Source organism: Protopterus annectens, chromosome 10.part0, assembly GCF_019279795.1.
Source record: "Protopterus annectens isolate FY-2018-M chromosome 10.part0, PAN1.0, whole genome shotgun sequence".
NCBI lineage: Eukaryota > Metazoa > Chordata > Ceratodontiformes > Protopteridae > Protopterus > Protopterus annectens.
Genome location: NC_056744.1, coordinates 1,376,658,293 through 1,376,685,387, shown reverse-complemented (window position 1 = coordinate 1,376,685,387; position 27,095 = coordinate 1,376,658,293). Strand labels below are relative to the sequence as shown.

At 36.4% G+C, this 27,095-nt stretch overlaps 1 pseudogene; it reads right to left on the bottom strand.

The window, feature by feature from the left end:
* LOC122814284 overlaps positions 1 to 27,095 on the bottom strand; it is a 1,664,844-nt pseudogene that overhangs the window by 1,501,888 nt on the left and 135,861 nt on the right.

The following is a 27,095-nucleotide window of genomic DNA, read 5'->3' as shown; positions in this document are numbered from 1 at the left end:
CAAATATTTCATCCTTGTCTCAATTTAAAAAAGAACACTAAAAAATCACTTTTCTAACAAATGGCTGTGCCCTTGCTCTGCCCCTGACTAATCCAATTCTTTCAATCAATACTAATACCACTTCTTTATGGTTACCAACACCATACTTACTATAGGACAATTGGATCCCATGTCAAACAAGAATATTCTGCCTAAAAATAACCTAATAAGTCCTATACAAATAATGCCATTGGGTAATATATGTCTCTTCTTTTCTAGTCCTGCTACCTTTACTTTATTTCAATATTCTGACTCACTATAGTATCTGTTCATAGATTTGCCAATGTTCTTGAAAAGACCCTTGATTATTTTTCTTTCAGCCCTAAAAGTCTAGTAACTATTTTACCTTTACTAATTTTTCTTCCATGCTGCTTCTAGTACTTGAAACTTACCTCAATTCTCTGCATATGTCTTGAGTATGTATGTATCTTGTATTGTACACTTTATACATCTCTTATACTTTATATTGTACATTGTTATATTGCATACCGTATGTATTTCTCAAAATGCCTTTTGTACTTGTTTCAGTTTTGTACTTATGGAACTTTTCTCCCTGGGCCTCCACTAAGAAAGAGCCCTCATAGGCCCAGTTGGGCACTCCCGGTAAACAAATGAAAATAAATAAATTATTAAATAATAAATAAAAGATCCTACATAGTACCACACCACAAAGGAATGGATTCCATGGAGTACTCTAGCAACCCATTGTAACTCTGTATCTACTTTCCAAAATATGAGAGAAATGTATCTGAAGCCAATTAATACAATACAGTCTTAACAATGATCTTCTCTCTCCCACACAGCATGGCTTTCGTCCTTAATAAAGTACTACTACTGCTCTATTCAGTTTCAGTAATACCATCAACCTATGCAGAAATGCTGGCAAACCTGTCTACATCCTATTTCTTGGCAACTAACATTTTTTTGACATTGTCTGCCACAAATTAGAAAAACTATTTGCCCTTGGACTGTCTCTTGCTACCCTTCTGTGGTTTACAGCTATCTCATTAACAGACACCAGTCGGTAAAATGGAAATGTAGCTACTCATCTTTTCATCCTGTCACTGTTGGGGTACATCGAAGATTCATATTAGTCCTTGTTTTGTTCAATCTGTTCATAAATTAGTTGAACACTACAAGTAAATATGCAACATGAATCCAAAATACAATGATTCTGACCTCATTGCCTCCACTCATAACTTGTCCACTCTTTGACAACTCACCCAAGATTCATTTTCCTTCATCAGGTCATAGCTAACAAATTCTCAACTGTCATTTAATGCCAGTAAGTGTATCTATATGTATACCTATATCAGTATCTATCTAGCTAGGTGGCTAGCTATATTTACTCGCATATCAACAGGATTCAGTCAAAACCACCTTTGCTGTTTCCTCCCCCAGTGAAACTCAGATAGAAGTAGTCTGCCAAACAAAGCTACTAGGGGTGATCATAGATGATTTCTTGAAATTCAACATAGATATATTACAAGCCATTCAAAGAATATTTTATAAATGATGAATGCTATAGAGATCTAGACATATTCTCAAGGACCATAGCAGGAACGTTTTTACTCTTCCTTTCTCCTTCTTGGCATCTTACATGCCAATCTCCAAAGTTCAATATAATTTAAGCTAGCTCAATGGTACAACAAAACAGTAAAATTCTCCTATAACCACCCCATAATCCTACTGCTATACAGCCTTAAAAACCTCAACAGGCTGGAGCTTCAACAATACCTGAATTGTTCACAATTAATTACTGCCCATAACTCAAGACACCATCCTGACTATTGTCCTAGCCTAACAAAGTACACTACAAATGTATAAAAATATTAAGCCTCTTCAATCTAAAAATCACCAACTTCTCACATGTGAAAGTCTAAGTTATGATAAAAGACTAAAATATCTGAATTTGTACAGTGTCTCTTACAGATATTTAAGAGGAGAGCTTATTCAGGTATATAGGGCATTTAGGGACAACTACCTCTGGGAATGTTTGGGGTTATCAAAAAGTACTAGAGAATCGTCAGATAACCTATGTAGAAGATTCTATAGGAATGAGATGTGTACTAATTGGTTCTCTGACAGAGTAGCTGATGCTTGGAACAAACTACCAAATTACATTAAACCAAGTACTAGTTTAGATATTTTTAAGAACAGCCTGGGCATTTATTATGGGAACAAGTATTTTGGTTTACTGGCAAGCTAGAAGGGCTTAATGCCCGTGCTTGAAACATTTGTATGTATGTATGTATGTAAAAAAAAGCATGTCTGAAAAGTTCAAGAAGCATGTCATAGTAGCTCTAAAATTAAAGCACTCTGATTTGAATTAACCAGTTGCATGGGGATTAGGTGCCATTTAGAACAATATATGAGCTGTGATCTTTCAAGACAGTTGAACAGATGCTCATGGAGTAAGAGCATTTGTGGTTACACAAAACGGGTTTGGCCAGATTTAAAATGAGCTCTTACCAATAGTGTACATTTGTATACATTTCATGAAGATGGGTGTTTTAAGAAATTTCAAATGGAAATAGACTGCAAATCCTTGCAAAGCATGTTCAGAAAGCCTTTCATAAAGGGATAATTGAAGCTAAAGATGATGTTAATTCATTTTCAGAAATAGTGAAAATGAGTTACAGACCAGACAAGGAACTAAATGTAGCAGATATATAATTTGTAGAATGGTGAAAATGTGAATACTTTTTAGAAGAACTAAGGGTTTTCGTAATTCTCTAATAACCAATTACAGAAGAAAAAGAAGAAAAGTAAAAATTTCTGTGATATACTGACACTGACATAAACATACATTTACTAGAAGACATTGAAATGGCAGGCTGACTTAGCAAATGCACTTGGTATGGAAAAATAGATATTTCAGTGATTAAAAGTTCAAAGGTGGCAAAATAATAATTTTGGTTATGCTGAAAAGATGATAATAAGGCAGGTAATTGTTTATTCAATGAAATTTTATACTCCACTTTTGTTTTTCAAATGTGTCTAACTGATTGGTGTAGAAGATAACTCATACCTAATCATGCCAAGTAAAAATATAACATGATACTTAATTTGATAAAATTAAAATATATGTGCAACAACAGAGCTTTATTCAAAACGTCATCTAACATAATGGCCAGAAAAAATGTAAAAAAGATAATTCCAACCAAAATTTAATGGGCTGTTTCTAAGAAGACATAAACTTTTCAACAATTAGCAGTAATGTTCAATCTTCTGTTAATCTACTAGCCACAGATATAAAATGGGGGTTCACATTTACAATATTCAGCAGTTCGCTGGCCCTTACAGCTGTTAATGTCTGTCTCTAGATAGATTCAAATGTTGCTATCATCTTCAGTACTTTTCCACAAGCAAAGCAATGTATCAATGTTCCTGAAAAATTCCTCAAATACTATTCAGTCATTTGTTTATATTACAGCAATGGCTAATGATATCTAGTGTAAACTGTCAGCAATACTCATGGAAAAGCAGTGTCTGCACTTTTTACAAAGTTATACCTTATTTTAATAAATATGAGTTGGATTATTTGAGTTCCTTTTTAGATTTGCTTTCATTCTTCTAATTACAATAATAAAGCAAAATGCATTTGATTATGCATTTCATTAGAGAATCAGCCTTTTGCTCTCATTTTAATTTTATCTTCTGTATGCTATTGCATTTTAAAAGCATGATACTTAAAGCAATTAGATTAAGATTTACATTAAGATGAAAAATTGACCCTTGGATCCGTTCTGATTAAGATTTACATTAAGATGAAAAATTGACTCTTGACTCCGTTCCCTGTCACACCCCCTTTTCTCTCTTTTATCAAACAGGCAAAACAATCAACATATGGCTGCATAACTTCTTACTATCTCTTTTTCTTCATGTGTTTTGCTCTTGATATGAACATATGTTTAGTATACAAGAATTTTCTTACTTGCATTTTTTGTATTTTTCACTATTATCTTCACAATATAGTACAGACAGTATTTAATTATAGGGCAGTTCTCAAAACTATGAGAGTATGAAATATAAAGTCTTAGTATAGAATCTAATATAAATAAAAGTTATGTACTTATCATAATTTTAGATCCATGTTGTCTGATTTTCATCCTCTTCAAACATCTGGGTTGTTGGATTTTACGGGATCCAACCTCAGTGCCATTCTTGGAGCTTATTAGATCCAGAGCTCTGACACCTCCCCTACCAATAATTCCTTAGGCTGTACCTCAGATGCTCAGATTGAGTTTGTCCCTACTAGTCTGGAACATATAATCAAAGTTACCTAGGGAACGAAAACCCTTTAACCAGAAAGAAATTCATAAACTTGGTGATCGCAAATTATTGATGAAAGGTATTTCAGTTTCGGGTGACTGTTCACAGAAAGGGAGTAATATCCACTCAATCATCTAGAAGCCATACGTCACAATTTGAAAGGAGGTAGGGGGAAGTTTGAAGTGGATGAAAATCAGGCAACATGGATCTAATATTATGGTAAGTATATAATTTTCATATCCAATGTTGTATATTTTCGTCTGTTTTAAATGTATGGCACAGAATCTCAAGCTGTCAATCTGAGCAGTATTAAGGAAGGACATTCCTGAGTGTGGTGGACCCAAAGGATGAATGTGATCTGGACTGAGTGTCCAACTTATAGTGAGACACAAAGGTGTGCACCCTTGCCCATGTAGCCAAAACACAGGTGTCAGCCATGAATAATCATCTGTTAAAGGCTGTCAAAGTAAAAACTGCTCTTGCTGAATGTGCTTCTAGTTTATCTACTAAAGGTAAATTGTTCTAATGATATACAAAAGAAATATAGTCTGAAAGCATCTGTATAAGGTTATTTTAGAAACTGCCTTTCCCAACTTTGGTTTGGCAAAATAAATGAATAATTGAGCAACCTTTCTGAAGGCTTTTGTTCTGTGAATATAGAATCTGAGTTGTCTGTCAACATCTAACAAATGTAGTAGGTATTGTCCTTTGTTTGGGTACCTTGGAAAGAAGACAGGAAGAAGTATTGGTCTAAATTAGTTACAGGATAAATAATGCATTAGTTCTAAGGGAGACCATATCTTTGTGAAAAAAAAAAAACAGATAAGTAGGCTTTGAGGAGAAAGCTTGTAGTTCTGAGATCAATCTGTATGATGTTGATGAAACCAAGAAAATTATTTTCCATGTAAGAAATTTTAAGTCTGCTGTGGTAGTGGATTCAAAAGGGCCTGTGTTAAAGGTTGTAACATAATGGTGATGTCCCATTGGGGTGCTGGGTGTCTAATGGGAGGTCTCAACAGAAAAGTACCTTTGAGGAAGGCTTTTGAGATTTTGAGAGATGCTATTGTTGTATCATTATGTCCGATATGAAAACTGGAAATTGCAACCAATTGTAGTATAATAGTTGCAAAACGTGAGCCTTTGTCAAAGAGATCAGACAAAAACTCAAGTATAGAAGGAACTGTTGCTGAATAGAAGTCCAGACCTTTTGAGTAGGCCCAGATTTAAAATCTCTTCCATTTAGTGTGGTAAACTTTCCTAGTTGATGTTATTTGAGAAGCAGAAAGAATATTGACTAATGTGGAGTGAAGCTTGGCATCTCTGGCTATAGCTAAAACTGGAGGATCCATCCACTAGGCCTCATGGAATTTTGATCTGGAGGAGGCAATTCAGACGGGTCAGTTATTAGAGCTGGAAAATTATCCAACAGCCATGAAAGATATATTACAAGAGGCCATACAAAGGGGAACCATGTCTGTCAAGGCCAAAAGGGGCAATGATGATCACTCTGGCTTACACTGTCTTGCTTTCTATATGAATTTATTTATTAGAGTTTGAGTGGGAAAGCATACAGGAGACCTGGAGACCAATTGTAGACCAAAGTGTCCCTCGATGACTGTTCTGTCTGCAGGGGTCAGGGCAAAATACCTGCTGCATTTATTGTTTAGATAGGAAGCAAAGAAATCACAGCAAGGTTGGCCCCAGTGACTGCTTGTGTGACTGTAGGATTGATGAATAACTCATGGGGCATCAGTACTGTCCAGCTCAATTTGTCTGTTAATAAATTGGATGACCCCGGGATGTACACTGTTATCACAAAACATTGTGAAGACATCATTCATTTCCAAACCCTCATGGCTTCTCAACATAGGGGAATATGATTGCATTCCTCCTTTTTTTGATGTACCATACAACAGTCATGTTGTCTGTCTGTATGGATATCACATCCTTGGGAAGTGCTTGCAACCCTAGGAGGGCTGCTCTCAGTTCCAAGACAATGATGTGAATGTTGGTCTCTGTTGTCGACCATGTATCTTGGGCCATCTTCTTTTCAAAATGCCCCCACCCACTCAAGAAATGATGCATCCTTGGTCACTGTCACAACTGGTGAATTTGTCTGGAAAGGACAGCCCTCAGTAACAGATGGAGATGTTGTCTACCATGTAATTCAAATTTTTGCATGAAAAGGGTGAATGGATTGAGACCACTGAACTGCTAAAATTGTGGATGCCATAAGACCCAAGACATGGGGGATTAACCTTGCTGGTAGTGTTGTGTAGTGCTGAACTTGAAGAGCTTTTAGACAAAGTGACTGGACCCTGGACTGGGGGTAGGCTTACTATTTGAAGTTTGGTGTGTAGGTGGCATTCCATGAATTCTATACTCTGAGTTGGAGTCAACTGACATTTTGGCAGGTTTATTGTGATTCCTAAATTCAGAAGCAGCTGGAGTATTTGACCCTGGTGCATGAGTAGGAGATGCTTGGTGGAGGCAGTGAGGAACCTATTGTCAAGGTACAGAAAGACTTGGATCCCTAGTAGGTGCAGGTACGCAGCTACTACTACCATGATCTTGGTAAACACCCTTGGGGCTGTGGTGAGGCTGAATGACAGTGGTCTGAACTGGAAATGACTGGCTTCCAGCCAGAAGCAGATAAATCTCATTGAATGCTTCACTATTTTGATGTGATAGTAGACATCCTGGACATCTATATAGCACAGCCAATTGTCCTTCCTCAGAAGAGCCAAAATGGGCTGAACAGGGACCATTTGGAATTTTGTCTGTTTTACAAACTGGTTTAAGTGGCTGTGATCCAAAATGGGTCTTGGTTCCCTATTTGTTTTTTGGTACTAAAAGGAACCTAGAAAAACACCGAATTCTAACTGGTTGTGGGGGACTGGCTGGATTACTCTTTTTTTTAGCAACTTTGAAATTTCTATGGCTGCCAAGTCTCACTGACTGGGTGGAACTTCGGGGATTTTCTTCTTTTTCTGAGGTGAGAGTAAAAGGGAATTGAATAGCCTCTGGATATTATTTGTAGCACTTATAAATCTGATGTTATCTTGTGTCAGTCTTGAGGATGCATAGAAAGGTGCACCACTAACTGCCTCCAGAATATGGGAGTTGGGCAACCATTCATGAGTGCTGAAAGGCTTTCTCAGAAACTGTGCAAAAAAGCCTTGAATCTGTGGTCTGCCTCTGCCTCTTGGGTGTCATCCATTAAAATTGCCTCCCCTTCTGCCACATGGAGGTATGTCACCTTGGGAGTCATAGAAAGTACTCTATGGTTTTTGGAACCACATCATCCTCAATCTCTAGTTCCTACAGAATGTTCTTTCTGGGGTGGAAAAGTGTAGTCCCACTGCAGAGAGAGAGGAAGAGAGAGTCTTGCCATCTTGTTGACTTCTGGTGTGTATATCCTTGGCATTAGGTCCAAACAAGGTGTAACCATTGTAAGAGGCATTAATGAAGGATAACTAAAGCCTTCCACAAAGTTACATAGTAACATCCAGGCATGCCAATGCATGGTGATGCCAGTTCCTACTGCTCTGGCTGTACATTAAGCTGTGTTAGACAACAGATGCATGGCCACATTAGATGAAGTTTGAAGAGTGGAAGGCTGGGAGTCCATTGTTTTCTGAACATTGACTGGTAGCACCCCCGAGAGAGACTTGGTGATCTCCTTAGTCAGGTCTCTCTGTAGCCTTGTTAAAAGACCTAGACAGTTTGGCGATCTGATGGCAAAAAACAGTGATGCATAGGTCTGCTTCCCAAATCTGTCTATCACCCTAAATGACCTATTAGGAGGATGAACAGATGAACTTTCTTCCAATAGCTCCTTCTTGGTGTCTGCTTCCACCACAACCATAACCTCTATTGGTGGACTCTTACTCCAGTGCTTCTGATCTTTTGGTGCTGATATTATTCTGTTGACCTCCACAACATAAGTGCCCTTTCATGCCCTTGAGCCATATGATCAATAAGTGGTATCACCAAGATGATGGTGGCCTGGTACCAAAAACCTCCAGGAATATTGACTCATCTTGTGAAGGGTCTTGGGATGACCAACCCCTTCTCTGTTTCATTAATTTGAGAATGTCAACAAAGGTGTATTCTTCAAAGAGGAAGTAAGGGCAATCCACCCCTTCCTCCAAGTCAATATCTTTGGTGAAAGTCTTTGATGAACAATCTAGGTACTTCTGATTGCGTATCTGTTTTCTGGGAGCACATTCTTATGGGAGCATTAGAAGGGGCATAATCAGATGGGGAGTTAATGAAGCAAACTTCCTCAGAATCCATTGGAACTGACTGTCCCTGTCAGATAGGATAAAGATGGGAAGATACAGACTGCAGACTGAATTTGGGTGGAGCCAAACTGGTTGAAGTTAGCTTATCTTTGGTATTTACTAAAACCCTTTCAAAAGTCTTGAAGGCTAAGGCTTCCACATTCTGAAGAAGAGAGGGACATCTCAGCACCTATAAGTTCTGGCCCTAAAGCCATCCTCAGATCCAATCTATCCAGGGTCAAAACTCTGAGGGGAGAGACAGCTCAGAAAATCTTGGTGTCGAATCACCATCCTGGAATTCAGCACCAAAACTTCAGCTCAAAGTCTTATCTGAGTCCAAATGTATCAGAGTTGAGAGAGAGAAAGGGATACAGTCAGCACTGAAAATGCAAGCTGCTCTGGCACCAACAAAGGTGCTCTGGTTTCAATTGGTTCCAATCAACCTGAACTTGAAAGGTGAGTCAGTACAGATTCTTACAAGGGAGGGGTAAATTGGCCACCACTCAGTACCATCCCAGGGGATGGTATCAGGAATACCCTGAGCTGTATCTGTATTTTCAAAAACTTCCTCATAATCTCATTATCATCAAGCTCTGTGAGACTTCTAGATGATCAAGTGGATGATGCTACCAAAGGTGGTCATGAATGCCTCCATTCTTGTAAAATTGGTGACTACAGTAAGGAACTTGATGGTCCTGGAGAGTAGCAGTTGTGAGGTAGAATTAGATTGGGGCTGAGTAGATGTAAGTTCTGACCTTCTGCGAACCTTGGGATCAGGGTTGACCAGGGTTGATGATTCCAGAAACCTTTTTTTTTTAAGTCTTGGAGGAAGACTTACTCCTTTTTTTTTCCTCGCTTATTCTTTTCTTGTCTGTCTTTTGCTTCTCCTTTCTATGGAGCCTTAGCTTGTCTCAGTTTGAAGGAAAAGAAGGTGAAGGGGTAGTCCCTGTCTTTGTCATAAGGAACCCCTTTAAAACCAGCTTGTCCATTCTAGTTTGGCGGTACCTGGCACTAAAAGATGCACAAGATTAGCATTCAACATCAAGACATTTCAAAGACATGTGTCTGGAACATTTCTCCCCAGGTCTCTACTGAAAATTGGCTTAATTCCAAGTCAGACTTTCCTGGTAAACAAATCTTAAATAAATAAAACATTAAATAAAATTAACACACTTAGAGTATGTCTCTTGCAGTGGATGTTTGTGCCCACACTCCGAGCACTTTTTAAAACCTATCAATTCCAACATCCTAAAAACACTATTAAGAATTGTTAGAGGAAAAAACAGACACATATATATATATATATATATATATATATATATATATATATATATATATATATATATAGTTATAAGAAAAGAAAGAAAGAAGGAGAGGAAGCTGAAGGCCTTAACAGCTTGCAACACTTAGTCGAGGAAGGAGAGGAAGCTGAAGGCCTTAACAGCTTGCAACACTTAGTCGAGGAATAGAAAATTAAGTACTAATAAACTCAAGTTAGCACTTAATAAAGAATATGGTGAGAGAAAAATACTGTCATGGTTGGAGAGTTGTTGTGATAAGAAAGGATCATAAAGTTATGACCTATTGCTGAAGAGAGCTCTTGTGCACATCTGTACTATTTGCGTGGAAAAATGAGATCTGACCATCTGAGGTATAGCCTAGGGAATTATGGGTAAGAGAGGAATCAGAGCTCTGGATCTGATAAGCTTCATGATCAGTGCCAAGGTGGATACCATTGGATCCATCATCCCACATGTCTGAACAGATAAAAACAGACAGCACTGGATCAAAATCATATAAATTAGTTTAGATTCCAGGGTTCCAGACCAAGAGAATAAATTCTGGAAATCTTTCTAGTGAAATTCAGCACTGTCTTATGTATATGCTGTGAGAATTCTTAGGACTTGATACACAAGACTCTGTTCCAATACACTCCCATCACTGACTACAGTACAGAACTGGAGATTCTGCAGAATCACTGTCTTCAAGGCCATCATCTCAGAGTAGCTTCCATTTCACTGACGATTTTAAGGTAAATTCAAGAACAGTTTATCTTTTCTATTGCAAAGAAATACTCTAAATATTGGAATTAAAATATATAATTTATTATAATTTCTTTATCTTACAGTTATATATTTATTTTTGGGTATAGTAATGTAGTTGGAATGCCAATCTAAAATAGTTCTCTAGAGATTGGTGGCACAAAATGTTTTATAAGTTAGCAGACAAACAATAAACTCTGTCTCTACTGTTCTAACAGCAGTTATGAAATAGATTATTTTTCTTACCCCAATCAAGGAACTATAAGATGAGTCAGTTAGTTATGTTATTGTGCAATTTTCATATTTATTCCCATCCAATGACTGAAGCAGATTCTTACTTAGGCAGATAGAGTTACCTGAGTATAAATCATCTGGGTAAAAAGTCATTATTTTGTTATTCTTTCTGAAAACTCTGTCTATTGCAAAGGCGCAAGTAACAGGGGTATTACCCTTCTGGCATTAACAGAGCCACTTGTACAAATCTGGCAATATCTCTTTATGTCTACCGTATCCTGGTTTGTCATACCTAATATGTTAAGCAGGCTACACTGGGCCAGTTATGACTGATAGCAGGTGTAGCAAGCAATTAAGCAAGTAAACAATCATTTTGCAAGGTGTTGGGACTTCAGGGAATAAAATGATTCACTTTCTTTACATGTAATGAAAATGTTTTTTTTTTTTTTTCGCTGAGTTGCAGGTTAGATCAAAGATGCTCACCTCAGAAAATTTTTGGTTCCCACTCAGAATCTGAAATGAATGGAATCAGAGTCACTTTCAGGAATTAAATCTTTGGTGGTGGTGATTTTTCATTATTGGGTTTCATCTGGCATTCTCTCTATAAGAAGAAGAATGTGGTTTTCCTTGGTGGTTGTCACATTCTGCATTGCCTTGATCCAGTCAGGTGTCTAACATTTTATACAAGCTGGAATAGTCATCATTGCCTTTCAGTAAGTTTAAGAGACTTTACTCTGGAGCATTTAGAACACTGGTTTATGATATTGTCATCCCACTTTGGTTGACTTATATGAGCTGTAGTCTCCCTGTAGAACAAGACTTCAGCATGCTTAGTCAGGAAAGTTGTATTTATCCATAACATTATTAATTACTTACCATAAACCACAGGTACAGGTGTCTTTTTTTAGCTGTTTTAACAAAACATAGATGGAAGTAGATTTTTTTTTATTTTAGGGAGAGCTCCATAGATATGCATACTATTACCAAATATTTGGCAAATATTTATAGTCCACCAGAGAAGTAAATCTTGTCTTCCAATTACTTTATGAAATATGGTACCTGTTTATTATTATTAATTTATAAAGTTACTTCAATATGCTTTAGAGGAGACCCCAGAAATTTCATGGGTTTACCAATCAGAATTTTATGTACACCTAGTGCTGCTTTTTTTAACCTGTGGGATTGATCATTCATGCTCTAAACGACAAACAGTGAGCAAACAACTTTAAGCCTTTTTAGTTTAACATTAACTGATGAAACCAGTCTGTGGTATACTCACAATGAACATTTTCATCTGAAGCCATGTTATCTAATCTCTCTGTTTTAACAAGTCAAGTAAATAATAAGCTGTATAAGTTACTAATTAATTTCTATAAATTGAAAGCCATATCCAGACAGCCTCTTTGTATTAAACTACATCATATTTTCCCTGCAATACCTCATTTTACTGCTGAATGCAACTGGCAATTTATGTGAAAACAAGTTTGTGCAGCAGGCATGAAGTTCTACTATACAGGTATGAGTCACTTTGCCATGGTTTAAATTAACATGCGACAACTGTTGTTGCAAGAAGAGTTCATTTCTAAATATGATCACCACAGTCCCAAATGAAATCCAAAAAGATACTGCCACCCTTCTAAAGGCTGCTCTTTTTAATCGTTCAATATAGGAGTTGCTTCTATAAGTGTTCACCAGTTATCAGCATTATTTAATATCCTCTTAATGCATTATTGGTTGCAGATAAAAAAAAAAATGTGTGTTCACTTTTGCAATACTCAGCAGTTGTTTCTCATGAACCCTAATTTATTTGTGTCTAGGTAGATAAAGGGCTGCATTCATAGTCTTGCCCTCCATAAGTATAACTGACAATGAGCTGAGCTCTCTTTTCAACTCATTTTTTACTGAATCCATAGCTAACCTAACCAAAACTTTCCCTAACAACAATCCTCTCAACTCTCACTCTTCAACACACAACATCCCCAATAACTGTCCCCTTAATTTCCAGCTCAAACCAGTTTCTACCATTATTATAAAAAGGCTCTTATCCAAATTAAAGCCATATTCTAATGCCCCTGACAACATACCCTCTTCCTTCCTCAAATGTGCTGTCGATGGTATTGCTGTCCCAATCAGTATCTTAATAAACAGATCCTTAAAAGAGTCATACGTACCCAAACTCTGGCGCTCAGCCTACATTCTTCCTCTTCACAAAGGAGGCAAAAACACAAATATTTCCAATTTCCGCTCCACTGCCCTACTCTCTCCCATCTCAAAAATACTAGAAAAATGTGTCCACCATCAACTTATGCCTTTCTTAACCCAAAATCAACTCCTAACACCCACCCAACATGGCTTCCACACCGGCCACAGCACCATAACTGCCTTACTCTCCTTCCTTGAAGCAGTTAATCGAGTTCGAGATTCTGGACTACTAGTTTCCACTGTACTGCTTGACCTCTCTAAAGCATTTGACACCATTTCCCATAATCACCTCCTCTGTCATCACGCCAACCTTAATCTCTCCCCTAATACTCTTTCCTGGTTCTTCCATTACCTATCTGACAGATCTCAAGCTGTCAGATGGAAGAACTCTATTTCCTCCTTCTTGTCAACTCCCACTGGCGTTCCTCAAGGGTCCATCCTCAGACCCATGCTTTTCAACATCTTCATCAATAACCTTCACACTGTCTTACCAGACTCAACTGTTATCCAATACGCCGATGACTCCACATTAGTCTGTGCTGCCTCTAACCTTCCTGAACTCCTGAGTAAAACCCAAATATCATTTTCTACTACTGAATACTGGATGCACTAAAACCATCTCTCTCTCAAATCAAATAAATCTAAAATACTACTTTTCCCCCCCTACCAGGTCTTTCTCTTATGACAAAAATGCTTTCAAAGTCCTAAGTGAATCCAACGTTGCTATTGAAGTAGTCTCTTCTGCAAAACTTCTCAGCATTGCCATAGATGAACACCTTAAATTTGATATAGCAAATACCACAACGAAGCAACCATGCTGTACCAAATGGTATAAAAGCATAAACCTTTTATTCCTTCAAGTGCACACAGTAAGCGCTTTCGCCAATAAGCTTCATCAGACCACATAATGGCAGCATAAAAATGGTTTTTATATATAACAATTCAAATCCTAATCATCCAATCACAACATGAAACTTAAAATTGGTGTACTGATTTCTTAAAAAAATATGCATATAAAACCAATAAACCTACATGCAAATTTCAATTGCATATCCAAATACACACAGTATACATTTCAGAAATGACAAATATATACATAAAAAGGTGTATGTAAACCATGACATATGAAGCATCAAAAAACACATAATAAAAAGCTATAAAATTATGAAAATATACAAGGAATACATATAAAATAAGTAATAGATGCATATAAAATATTTCATTTCTGTATTCTCCATTTATTTAAAAAAGGTTTTATGGAGGCCCTCTCATTTAACCCACTACCCCTGTCAGCTCTGAGAATGATAATCCAGTTGTTCTCTCTAAATTCAGTGTGGTTCCTGATGTCTCCTTTTCTAATACTAGGTGTTATGACCTCAATAGCCCTAAAATGAAAATAATGACTATCATCATATCTGATGACATGTTTTGCCAGTGCATTATTGTCAGAGCATCTCCTAATGTTATATAAATGTTCACAAATCCTGTCCTTAAAAGGTCTATTCGTTTTGCCAACGTAAAAACAATGGCATGTTTGGCGCTCCGCTAAATATACAATGTTAGGGGTTCTACATGTAGCTTCAGCATGAAATGAATATTCTCTGTGTAAGTCTGGATGATGGAGCTTATTTGATGTATCAATGTCTGAACAGAAGTTACACCCACCACAAGGGTGAGTGGTATCTCCAGTCATAGGGTCACTGGTGAAATTCTGATGACAAAGTAACCTCTTTAAATTCTTACGGTTCCTATACAAAAACTTTGGGTATTCTCCCACTATTCCTTTTATGTCTTCATCTATTTGTAAAATAGGCCAATTCCTACTGAAGATCTCTACCAATTTCTTATTATCGGACGTATAAAAAAGAGGAACCTTAAGTGACTCATTCTTAACATGTCCATGTTGACTGGCTATGGCATTCGATGGACCAAAATATGGTGCAGCAATGCCCTGACGCAAAAAACTGACATCATGTAATGACTCAATGATCTCATTCTCACAATATCCTCTAGATAATAATCTATTTTCTAAATTTTTAAGTTCTTTTAAAAAACAGTCCTCTGATGGATTTAGCCTTGAGGCCCTAACACCTTGACCTCGGATGAGATTTCGAAAAATGTACCTCGGATGCATACTGGTTCTAAATAACAGGGAATTCCTATAACATGTCTTACAAAATACCCCTGTATTAATAAGACCATTACATAATTTCTCAATATAAAGATCAAGGTATTCTATACGTGTGAATGACCAATTCAAAGTGAAATTCAAACAACCAGTGAGCGTATTAATCATATGATGAAATTCAGATAACTCTTGGACACTACCTCTCCACAGAAGGAACAGGTCATCGACAAAACGTTGATAGAATAAGACATGTGCCTTAAATTCATCAGTACCAAAAAGTATAGTGTTCTCCCAGTGTGCCTAAAACTTACTAGCATAACTATTAGCACATGACATGCCCATGGCAACTCCATCACACTGGGAGAATATTTCACCATTGAAAGTGAAAATATTATTCCTCTAAAATCAATTCAAGAAATAATGTAACTAAATCAATTTGAACTAAAGAAAAATCGCTATGTCTTAATAGGTATTCATGCACATACTGAATGCCTAAGTCATATGGAATGACTGTAAATAGCGATTGTACGTCCAAGGTCACAAACAATATCTCATCCAAATCATGAAATTCTTTAACACAGTCATAAAGGTCAATCAGGAACTGCTTAGAATCTGTGAGAACAACCCTATTGGAATTAATTACAGGTCTTAAATGTTTCTCAACATAAACTGAAAAGGGTTTAGTTACCCAACCTCCACCCACCACTATAGGTCTCATTGGTGGATTGGATGGATTCTTATGTGCTTTGGGTAACCCCTGTATTATGGGTATAAATGGATTCAAGACAACAAGATATTCATAATTGTCTTTAGTAATGAGGCCTTCCCTAACAACATCTGTCAAAGAATTAAACACTGCATCTATAATCAAATGTACATCCTGACTTGAGACTTTCTTATAAAACTTTTTTGTCACTTAACAAACTGTCCATAGATTTAACATAATGCACTCTATCCATAATAGTAATCAGTCCACCTTTGTCCGCAGGTTTTATTACAATAGTTTTATTATCCTGCAGGTCCCTAAGCACTTTCCTTTCTTTAAAACTGAGATTATTCCTATTTCTTCCTTTATCATTAAAACCAATACTATCAAAATATCTAAAGAGCTCATCTTCAGTAAGCTTCATGTAAGCATCAACTAATGGATGATTCTCAGGCACAAAATTACTCAATTTTTTCAAATTAAATTTAGATACTTGAGCTACATCTCCTATGTGTTTGTTTGTGTCTCCATAAAGCATACGAAGCATTATATTTCTACAAAACAACTTAAGGTCTAACACCGTGTCAGACAACTTGCTTCTGCAAGTAGGAATAAAATGTAATCCTTTTGATAAAACTCTCCTTTCCTCTGTAGAAAGTACATATGAGGAGATATTAAAAATTAATGACTGTTCATTTTCCCATGCATTTTCTTGAGGGAATGATACTGTGAATATTCCCCTGAGTATTTGCATTTTTGGCGCCCCCGACTCATGGACCTGGCCCTTCTCCATCCTCGGTCTGTTCTCACAGGTAAGGGAAAAGAAATACCTTCATAAACTTTATTTGCATTATTCAAAGGAGAATCATCATTCAAATGATAAACATGTGACTTAGGTCGAACTACTGGTTCAGTAGTATTACAAGCAACAGATGTTCTACTAACTATAACATTGGGAAATAAATTCCGTGTATGATTAGTTTGCATGCCTTGGGTTACATCATTACAGGTAGTGTGCATTTCATTAACCTCGCTAACAACGGTGCTTACTACATTATCAGTTATTAAACACACTTGCTCATCATTGTTATCAATTATTGACCCATTATTAACTGTGCGACAGTCATTCAACAGTATTTTTGTAGTGTTATCACTGTCAGTTTTCAATGGTAAAGCACTGTCTTTGATTTCAGAACTCCTAATAGCAGAAGAACTAACTGTATTAATGGGAACATTCCGATTGTTAGAAGCAGTAGTCCAGTCCGGGGCCACATAAAGACATGTCCCAACCTAAAATCCTTTATGTCTCTCAGTATCTTTATCTTTTTCTGTTGCAGCAGCTTCTGTTCAAAAGCTGCAATTCCATCTAGGAGGCTCTCAAACAAAGGGTTCACAATCCTTGCAGCAAAGTTACTAAAAATGAATTCTTGCTTTTTCTTTATAGATTCAACAAGACTATTCTCTTCAGGTAGAAAAAAATCAATCAGCAAGCACATGTACTTGTTGCTTACCTCAAGATTTAATTGCTGCCAACGTGTCAAAAGTTCCGGATACTGCGAGCCCTGTGTTGGCATGTTAAACACTCGCAAATCGCGGGGCACAATCTTTTTCTCAATACAGGACTGAAAATGATGTCTTTGCACCTGCATTCTTTTTAATTTGAGAAAATCATTCTCAATCTCCTCCATTAGCTGTTGTAACCGTTCAGTTCCTCCAGTCCCATCATCAGCAGCTGTCAAATTAAACTGCCATAGAACACTCCTCAAAGGTACGAGATACTGGGTAAACCTCTTCCGAAGTGCATCGCTAGCACTATCGCTTCTCTCAGAATTCTAATCCAACTCAATTGAACCAGATAGTTCCATGACCTTGTTCTTGTGGTGAAATGCCAAAAAGCTCCAAAATAACAATAATAAAAAGATGTAGCAAAGCACACACAAGACAAATGCTTCATTGTAAGAGTTTAGAATCACAGTTAATATAGCAAATACCACAACGAAGCAACCAAGCTGTACCAAATGGTATAAAAACATAAACCTTTTATTCCTTCAAGTGCACACGGTAAGCGCTTTTGCCAATAACCTTCATCAGACCACATAATGGGAGCATAAAAAATGGTCTTTATATATAACAATTCAAATCCTAATCATCCAATCACAACATGAAACTTAAAATTGGTGTACTGATTTCTTAAAGAAATATGCATATAAAACCAATAAACCTACATGCAAATTTCAACTGCATATCCAAATACACACAGTATATATTTCAGAAATGACAAATATATACATAAAAAGGTGTATGTAAACCATGACATATGAAGCATCAAAAAACACATAATAAAAAGTTATAAAATGCATATTATGAAAATATACAAGGAATACATATAAAATAAATAATAGATGCATATAAAATATTTCATTTCTGTATTCTTCATTTATTTAAAGATATTTCATTTCTGTATTCCCTGTTTATTTAAAAAAGGTTTTACGGAGGCCCTCTCATTTAACCCACTACCCCTGTCAGCTCTGAGAATGATAATCCAGTTGTTCTCTCTAAATTCAGTGTGGTTCCTGATGTCTCCTTTTCTAATACTAGGTGTTATGACCTCATAGCCCTAAAAAAAAATAATGACTATCATCATATCTGATGACATGTTTTGCCAGTGCATTATTGTCAGAGCGTCTCCTAATGTTATATAAATGTTCATGAATCCTGTCCTTAAAAGGTCTATTCGTTTTGCCAACGTAAAAACAATGGCATATTTGGCACTCTGGTACTGATGAATTTAAGGCACATGTCTTATTCTATCGATGTTTTGTCGAAGACCTGTTCCTTCTGTGGAGAGGTAGTGTCCAAGAGTTATCTGAATTTCATCATATGATTAATACGCTCATTGGTTGTTTGAATTTCACTTTGAATTGGTCATTCACACGTATAGAATACCTTGATCTTTATATTGAGAAATTATGTAATGGTCTTATTAATACAGGGGTATTTCGTAAGACATGTGATAGGAATTCCTTGTTATTTAGAACCAGTATGCATCCGAGGCACATTTTTCGAAATCTCATCCGAGGTCAAGGTGTAAGGGCCTCAAGGCTAAATCCATCAGAGGACTGTTTTTTTAGAAGAACTTAAAAATTTAGAAAATAGATTATTATCTAGAGGATATTGTGAGAATGAGATCACTGAGTCATTACATGAAGTCAGTTTTTTGCATCAGGGCATTGCTGCACCATATTTTGGTCCGTCGAATGTCATAGCCAGTCAACATGGACATGTTAAGAATGAGTCACTTAAGGTTCCTCTTTTTTATATGTCCGATAATAAGAAATTGGTAGAGATCTTAAGTAGGAATTGGCCTATTTTACAAATAGATGAAGACATAAAAGGAATAGTGGGAGAATACCCAAAGTTTTTCTATAGGAACCTTAAGACTTTAAAGAGGTTACTTTGTCATCAGAATTTCACCAGTGACCCTATGACTGGAGATACCACTCACCCTTGTGGTGGGTGTAACTTCTGTTCATACATTGATACATCAAATAAGTTCTGTCATTCAGACTTATACAGAGAATATTAATTTCATGCTGAAGCTACATGTAGAACCCCTAACATTGTATATTTAGCGGAGTGCCAAACATGCCATTGTTTTTACGTTGGCAAAACGAATAGACCTTTTAAGGACAGGATTCGTGAACATTTATATAACATTAGGTCCCGCTCTGACAATAATGCACTGTCAAAACATGTCATCAGATATGATGATAGTCGTTATTTTTTTTAGGGCTATGAGGTCATAACACCTAGTATTAGAAAAGGAGACATCAGGAACCACACTGAATTTAGAGAGAACAACTGGATTATCATTCTCAGAGCTGACAGGGGTAGTGGGTTAAATGAGAGGGCCTCCATAAAACCTTTTTTAAATAAATGGAGAATACAGAAATGAAATATTTTATATGCGTCTATTATTTATTTTATATGTATTCCTTGTATATTTTCATAATATGCATTTTATAACTTTTTATTATGTGTTTTTTGATGCTTCATATGTCATGGTTTACATACACCTTTTTATGTATATATTTGTGATTTCTGAAATATATACTGTGTGCATTTGGATATGCAGTTGAAATTTGCAAGTAGGTTTATTGGTTTTATATGCATATTTCTTTAAGAAATCAATACACCAATTTTAAGTTTCATGTTGTGATTGGATGATTAGGATTTGAATTGTTATATATAAAGACCATTTTTTATGCTGCCATTATGTGGTCTGATGAAGCTTATTGGCGAAAGCGCTTACCGTGTGCAGTTGAAGGAATAAAAGGTTTATGCTTTTATACCATTTGGTACAGTTTGGTTGCTTTGTTGTGGTATTTGCTATATTAACTGTGATTCTAAACTCTTACAACAAAGCATTTGTCTTGTGTGTGCTTTGCTACATCTTTTTGTTATTGTTACCTTAAATTTGATACCCACATACAACAAAATATCAAGAAAACCCACCAAAAGTTGGGCATGCTCTACAGGAATAACCTCTTTCCCTCCAACTCCTCTAGGCATACCTTGGCAATTTCCTACCTTCTACCTTCCCTACTTTACGGAGCCCCTCTTCTAACAAATCTGTCTTCCTCCAACATCTCTAAACTTGAAACTTGCTATATAACAAGATCTCCAAATTCGCAACTAAATCCAAAACCTCGACTCACCATTGCCTTACCCTACAATCGCTCAGTTGGCTAGAACTATCTAACCACCTAGACTATCTTCAACTAACCACCGCTCATAAATTAATATTCTACCCTGATAAATGCCCAGCTTTAACAAACTCCCTTCCCCCATGCATCCCAAACAGACCTCTGAGATCAGAACACCAAAATTTAATCTCTATCCACAAACCCAAACGTCCTGCTGGCCAGCTTCTACTCTCTTTCTCTCTAGCCAAGAAATGGAACTCTCTCCCTCCTTCACTTAGGACCATACCTTACTCTGAAACCTTCAAGACCCAACTCTTCTCATACCTGTCATCCAAATGGAAATGTTCCTGCTTACACCCTACCTAAATCCTGGCAAAATTCACCTATTAACTATCCATTCTCCTTGCTGCTCTCTACCCTCAAACTATTATTTGTACTGTCCAAAAATAGACTCTTTCTGATAGTCTCTGATTAAGCAACTTCGCTCATATAACTCCAAGTATGTAAATATTGTAAATATTACAGTATCTCTATTGTCAGCACAGCAACTTCCTTTTTGTTTACCTTTTTAACTATAACATATGCATGCCAACTGCCCACCTTCTAATGTAAATAACAACTGAAACCTTAAATCCTTCCACTTCTCAGTTGATGATACTGTGCTGAATGGAAATAGTTGTAACCTGTTTTGCTATTATCTGTTTACTAAGTTTTTTTTTATATGTACAATTTATGCAATGCATTTTCCTGACTGTATGATTTTATACTTGTATTTTTACATTTAACATTTTGTAACCAGTATTGTATTGTATTGTATTTGCTTGTGGAGCTTTTCTCCCCGGGGCCTCCACTGAAAATGGGCATGTTCTGGCCCAGTGGACTTTCCCGGTAATCAAACTGAAATAAATAAATAAATAAATAAAGTTCATAGCATTAATTCATGAAGAGGAGCACTACGTCCTTATGTGGAGGTCATTCATACTGATTATGGAAATATGGAGGTGTTTTGGTAAATGTGCCTGGCTATGGCAAAAGCATCAAGTACTTAAGGCATAATCATTAGGGGAGAGCTATTATGAAGATAAGCGGTATTACGCGTTTGCTTATTACTACAATTTACAGAGCTAAACATAAAAGGACATCACTTACATACAAATGTGTAAAGGACCTTGAACTTACACATCAATTTACCAGGCAAATATGAAATTAGGAGGCAAATTAATTAGCTGTCTATTAGTGAAAAATTAATATTTACTACCATACTTTTTAAAAGAAGGTATAATTATTAACTTCACTTCAAGGATTTTTTTATTGTATTTTAGTGCATGCATATACATGGTCAAATCACTGAAGGGATCATTGGTAAAATAATTTTATATTGATGTAATTATTTCTTTTACATTTGTTAACTGGGTAGAGTCTGATGGGGCAATTAGCCCGTTTTAGGCAGAGACCCGGGGAGAACTAACTGATTGTGCATACATGGACAAAATACTGAATGGATCATTGGGGGAAATAATTCATTTTGGTATCATTTGAATGTTTGTGTTTACATAGACAAACTACTGAAGGGATTACTGGGGGGAAAATAATTTTGGTGTCACTGAAGTTTTTGTGCATACATGGACAAACTACTGAATGGATCCCTGGGAGAAATAATTAAGGCTGGTATCATTTGAGTGCTTGTGTGGACATGGGCAAACTACTGAAGGACTAGCTGGGAGAAATAATTCATTCTGGTGTCATTGAAGAGCTTGTGCATAAATGGTTAAACTACTGAAAGGATTGATGGGGAAATGGTGTAATTTAAGTGCTTGTGCATATATGGTTAAACTATTAAAGGGATCACTGTAGACATGGTATCATTTACTGCTTGTGCATATATTGTTAAACTGCTGAAGGAATTTATGGAGGAATAGTGTCATTTAAGTACTTATGTATACATGGTTAAACTATTAAAGGGATTGCTGTGGAAATAGTGTATTCACTGCTTGTGTTTGCATGGTTAAACTACTGAAGGAATTGTTGGGGGCAAGTTTGTGGATTGCAAAGTAGAAATCAGAGACACAGCAATGATTTTAACAATGGATGTGAATATGGTGTGGATACTGGACTATGAATTGCAAGCTCACTTCATTAGCATATGGCACATTTGCTTACAGGCATTGCACGTTACTGTAAATAGCCTTTAGGAATTGCACATTAGCAGCACTCACAAGCAAACACCATGGATACCACTACTGCATCTGTACAATGGCTATGAATGCAGCCCAAAAATTCTACAGTTTCTTCAATACTTTTTTTTCATGAGAACAGAAGGCTATAATCAAGGCTAATGATATTTTTAAAAAGAATGTGAACAAAGCAAGAGGTTTAGAAACATACTTTGTGTTTGCAACACCATGCATTTATTTTAGGAATTTTACATCATATCCATTACATTAAAGAAAGATTGATCATTACTTTCTTAATTTCTTCCCTTTGCAGATGGGCTTCCATGGATGGTGTCATACAATATACATGTGGCAATTCATAACACAGTGCATTTTTATATCCCTTGCATCTAGCTGCACTATTTTTTCTTGTTTCAAAAATACTTAATTTTCTCATTTTATTCTTAAAATGGATGGGCATAAAATTATATTTAGTCGTTACCTAGAGGTGATATGGTAAAACTAAGTTGATGAAATTAATGTCACCTCTCTTACTACACATTAAAGGGCCTGATGTGTACACAAAGTCTGATAAAGACAGTCTTTATAAGGTTTAGAATCTATGAAAAAAACAGAAATAGTATGCACGGTACAGATAATGAAGGTAGTTTTATCTGCGGGATTTTTATGGATTCAGTAGGGTAAGATAATCTAAACAGCAACAAACTTCCCATTTTAGGCATGGAGATACTGTATTAAAACCAAAAATGAGTAGTTATTGTAAGGTAAGTTTTGTATTAAAAAGTAAATTATGTGCTTACCTCTTGGTCCATAGACACTGAGAAACATGTCATTCAAAAGGAAATTTGGTGTTAAATGGATGTATCTTCCAGATTCACCACATCCTCCATACTGCAAAGTGTATGGTTCATCTCCATATTTTAGATATGGCTCTGCAACAATTATATCAGCCTAAAATATATAAAATTATAGTCAACAAGCATCATAAAATAGGATATATGTATTTTTCAGCTCTGCCTTTTCTGAAGTGACACAATTCAAATATGCAAATTTCTGGCAACTTAGTGAAATGGATTAAAGCTATGAGCTGCCAGTAAGCTTCTTCCACTAGTTCTAGGTTTGACTTCCTCATTCCCTATCTGCCTACTGTATACACCAGAACAATTTACTTAACCAGGCATTGATCTCAGGTCACTCCTGAAAAGACACATTATACCTGAAATAAAGCAAAATATAAATGCAAATGGTCAGGCTGTGTAATAGTTTTGTATTTTAATTTCAAAGTCTGTTTTATTGAAAATCAAAGCAATTGGATATTTACACAGGACATCAAACATTGCAACTGTTTTAATAAACATTATAAATATACCTTCTGCACTTCAAGACAAAAATACAGTATCACTCCACCTAAACTGCTTTCTTTCAGAAACAAATATCAATGATAAACCCCAAATCAGTGAATGTGATGTAGTAATACCTTTGTACCTGGTACTATCTTGTAGTGCACTATAAAGATGGAGAAAAATAGACTGCTTTATAGATTTTTCTTGTTATATCAGATCTGTTCTTCTTTCTCATAACCCTTAATTTCTAGCCTGCCTAATTTCACACCCTATTTACTATACACTCTTTCCCCATACCCAACCAGCTCCCCTTTTTAGTTTATACTACTGACCTGACTCCTTCCAATGCCTTTCCATTTCACATTTTACCTACCCAGTTGCCAGCTATAATTCTCCCTTTCCTTTCATTCTAAGCTCTCTCTCTCCAGTGTATCTCTGAAGAAGCACAGCCGATACTTGTGCCATATACTTTTCTTATACGCCTTCTCTCAAACCACTATAGTTTCCATGTAGATTTACTAATCTCTCTACAATGCCTCCACATGTGTGAATTAACTGTTCTGTCAGTCATTCAACTTTAACACTCTTTTGTTTCACAAAACCTCTTCTTTGGCCTAACAGGATTTGGTAGCCTCTATTTAATGAAGTCCTGTTAAGGACACACTTTGCACGATCCTTCTCATTTCTCATTTTCCTGCCATAAGGCAGCTTCTCCCTTATAGTTCCACCTTAACTTGGATTATCTCCTAACAGCTGGAGTCTTCCTTGATATGACAAGGGAACTTGAAACCATTAGCCACAATATACTCAATAAACTCAAAAAACTCAGCTCTGATGATAACACTGTTTTATGGCTTCAAAATTACCTAAAGGATAGTACTTTTCAAATATAGGCCAATGAAGCATTTTCTAATAAAGGCATATACTCCACAATGGAGTCTCACAAGGCCCCAATACTGTTTTCATTATTTATCAATGATCATACCTGCAAACTTCCCAGAGTTAGACTTGTCATGTATACAGATCTTATAGATTCACACAAATGTATAACTACCCTGTAAATCAACACACAGAATAGTTTCTCTGAATTATGCAACTAAGCTACTGTAAATAAACTATTAATAAATCCCAGTAAAATTAATGTAATTTTACTCACAACTGCCCAGAAGTCATTCAAAATGCAACCAATACTTATTAAAGACAATACTGATATTATTGTATCATATGTAACTGAAGAAAACTACTTAGGACTCACTTTAAACCTAACACTTAACTTTAGAATGCATGCAAATAAAAAGCACAGCAACAGCACTCACTCAGTTTGTCAGATGCTAGTTAAATTAATATAGCAGGCTTTTAAAATACAGATGCCTCCTGCAGCAGCATACTTTCATGGGAATACCCTCCCGTCATGGGAATAATTGATTGGTGACTGGATACAATGGCTGATACAGGTGTCATCCATTGTTAGATCTTATACAGCCATGAAATGGAAGATTCATGGAGTTTTCTGTACAAGGATTGTTTAATTGGCTGTACCTAAAGGGTAGCAAAATCAAAAACCTCCAAGGGAATCTCATCTCAAGAGGTAGTGGTAATAAGAAATCAGAAACATTTCACCATCAAATATACTTTAAATGGGACACCATTTTATTAATAATTAGGGAAGAAGTTTCTACAGCAGCTTAGGTAGGCTGTCCAATTTATGTTTGCACTATTGCCTACTTTCCATATTATGTATTACCACCTGATTCATTGTGGACATTCTTAGACTGTCCTGTTTTGTGAACAATGTTATAAACTCCTTAAATTGTATGCAGTCACTGATATCCTAAAGGGACTCAGTATGCTACTTGTCCTTTATAGGGCATCCTAGCTACATGTACACTATTATTTAAAATTCAGACTTGTCTCTTATCCCTCCTTGGGACATATTCTCCAATTTAGTGAACAGAGCTAGTCTCTGAAAAGCAGTCAAATTAATAACATAATGCTAGCCAGACCTCCCTTCAAAATACTTGTTGAGGAAAAAGCCCTATCTAAGCTATGACTTGCAACATGGAATCACTTTCTGACAGAAGTCATAACAGATCAAGAAGTAAAACTGTTTCAAATCAGGCACAAGGAATGTTTACTGAAAGAAGCTGAATATGTTTGCTTTTGTGACAATGGTTAAGACAAAGTCTGACATATGTCAACCTCATTCTAATGTCAATTCACTGATAATGTGTAATTGTTTGAAAGGAAATCTAAGGACCATATTCTAAGAGTTGCTCTCAGTGCAAGTCTTTCTTGATTCAGAAATACCTGCTGTTAGTGGAAGTGACATACTTCAATGTCAGTCCTATCTGGGCCCATAAAAGCTGTATTCTTGGCCTCATAGAGCATAGGTTCATAGGTTGGTACAAGGCTATTGGCCCTAGGGCCGATACAAGCCTAGCCATAACAATTCCCTAGATATTTCTTCCCACAATATTTACTTCCCTGGACCCCTGTTTAGCAGGGCGACTGACATGATCCTCGGGGTGAATTTCCTATCTCCCACATCTAAAATCTTTCCTATCTCTCTCATATCTAAAACCTGCTCCCCACTGACATTTGCAGGGACTATGTTAGATGGTATCTCATGAGGGACAGCTGGGAGTGAGAGAGGGGTAAATTTGGAGCTGAATTTGTTGCCAGAAGATTTGCTATATCTCTCAGTTTCATGAACATGGTTCCATTTAAAAACAGTTTGGCACACTATTGTGTGCAGTTTTTGAGGTTTCAGACATAGATAATAAAGGCCTTATTGTTGTCCTTGGCCTGGAACTCTATTTTTACCTAAAATAGCAAGTATTTTGGTATCTAGGCCCAAGTGTACATTATATATAGGACTGTGTGTGTGTGTGTGTGTGGGTGTGTGTGTGTGTGTGTGTGTGCGCACACACACACACACACGCATATATATATATATATAT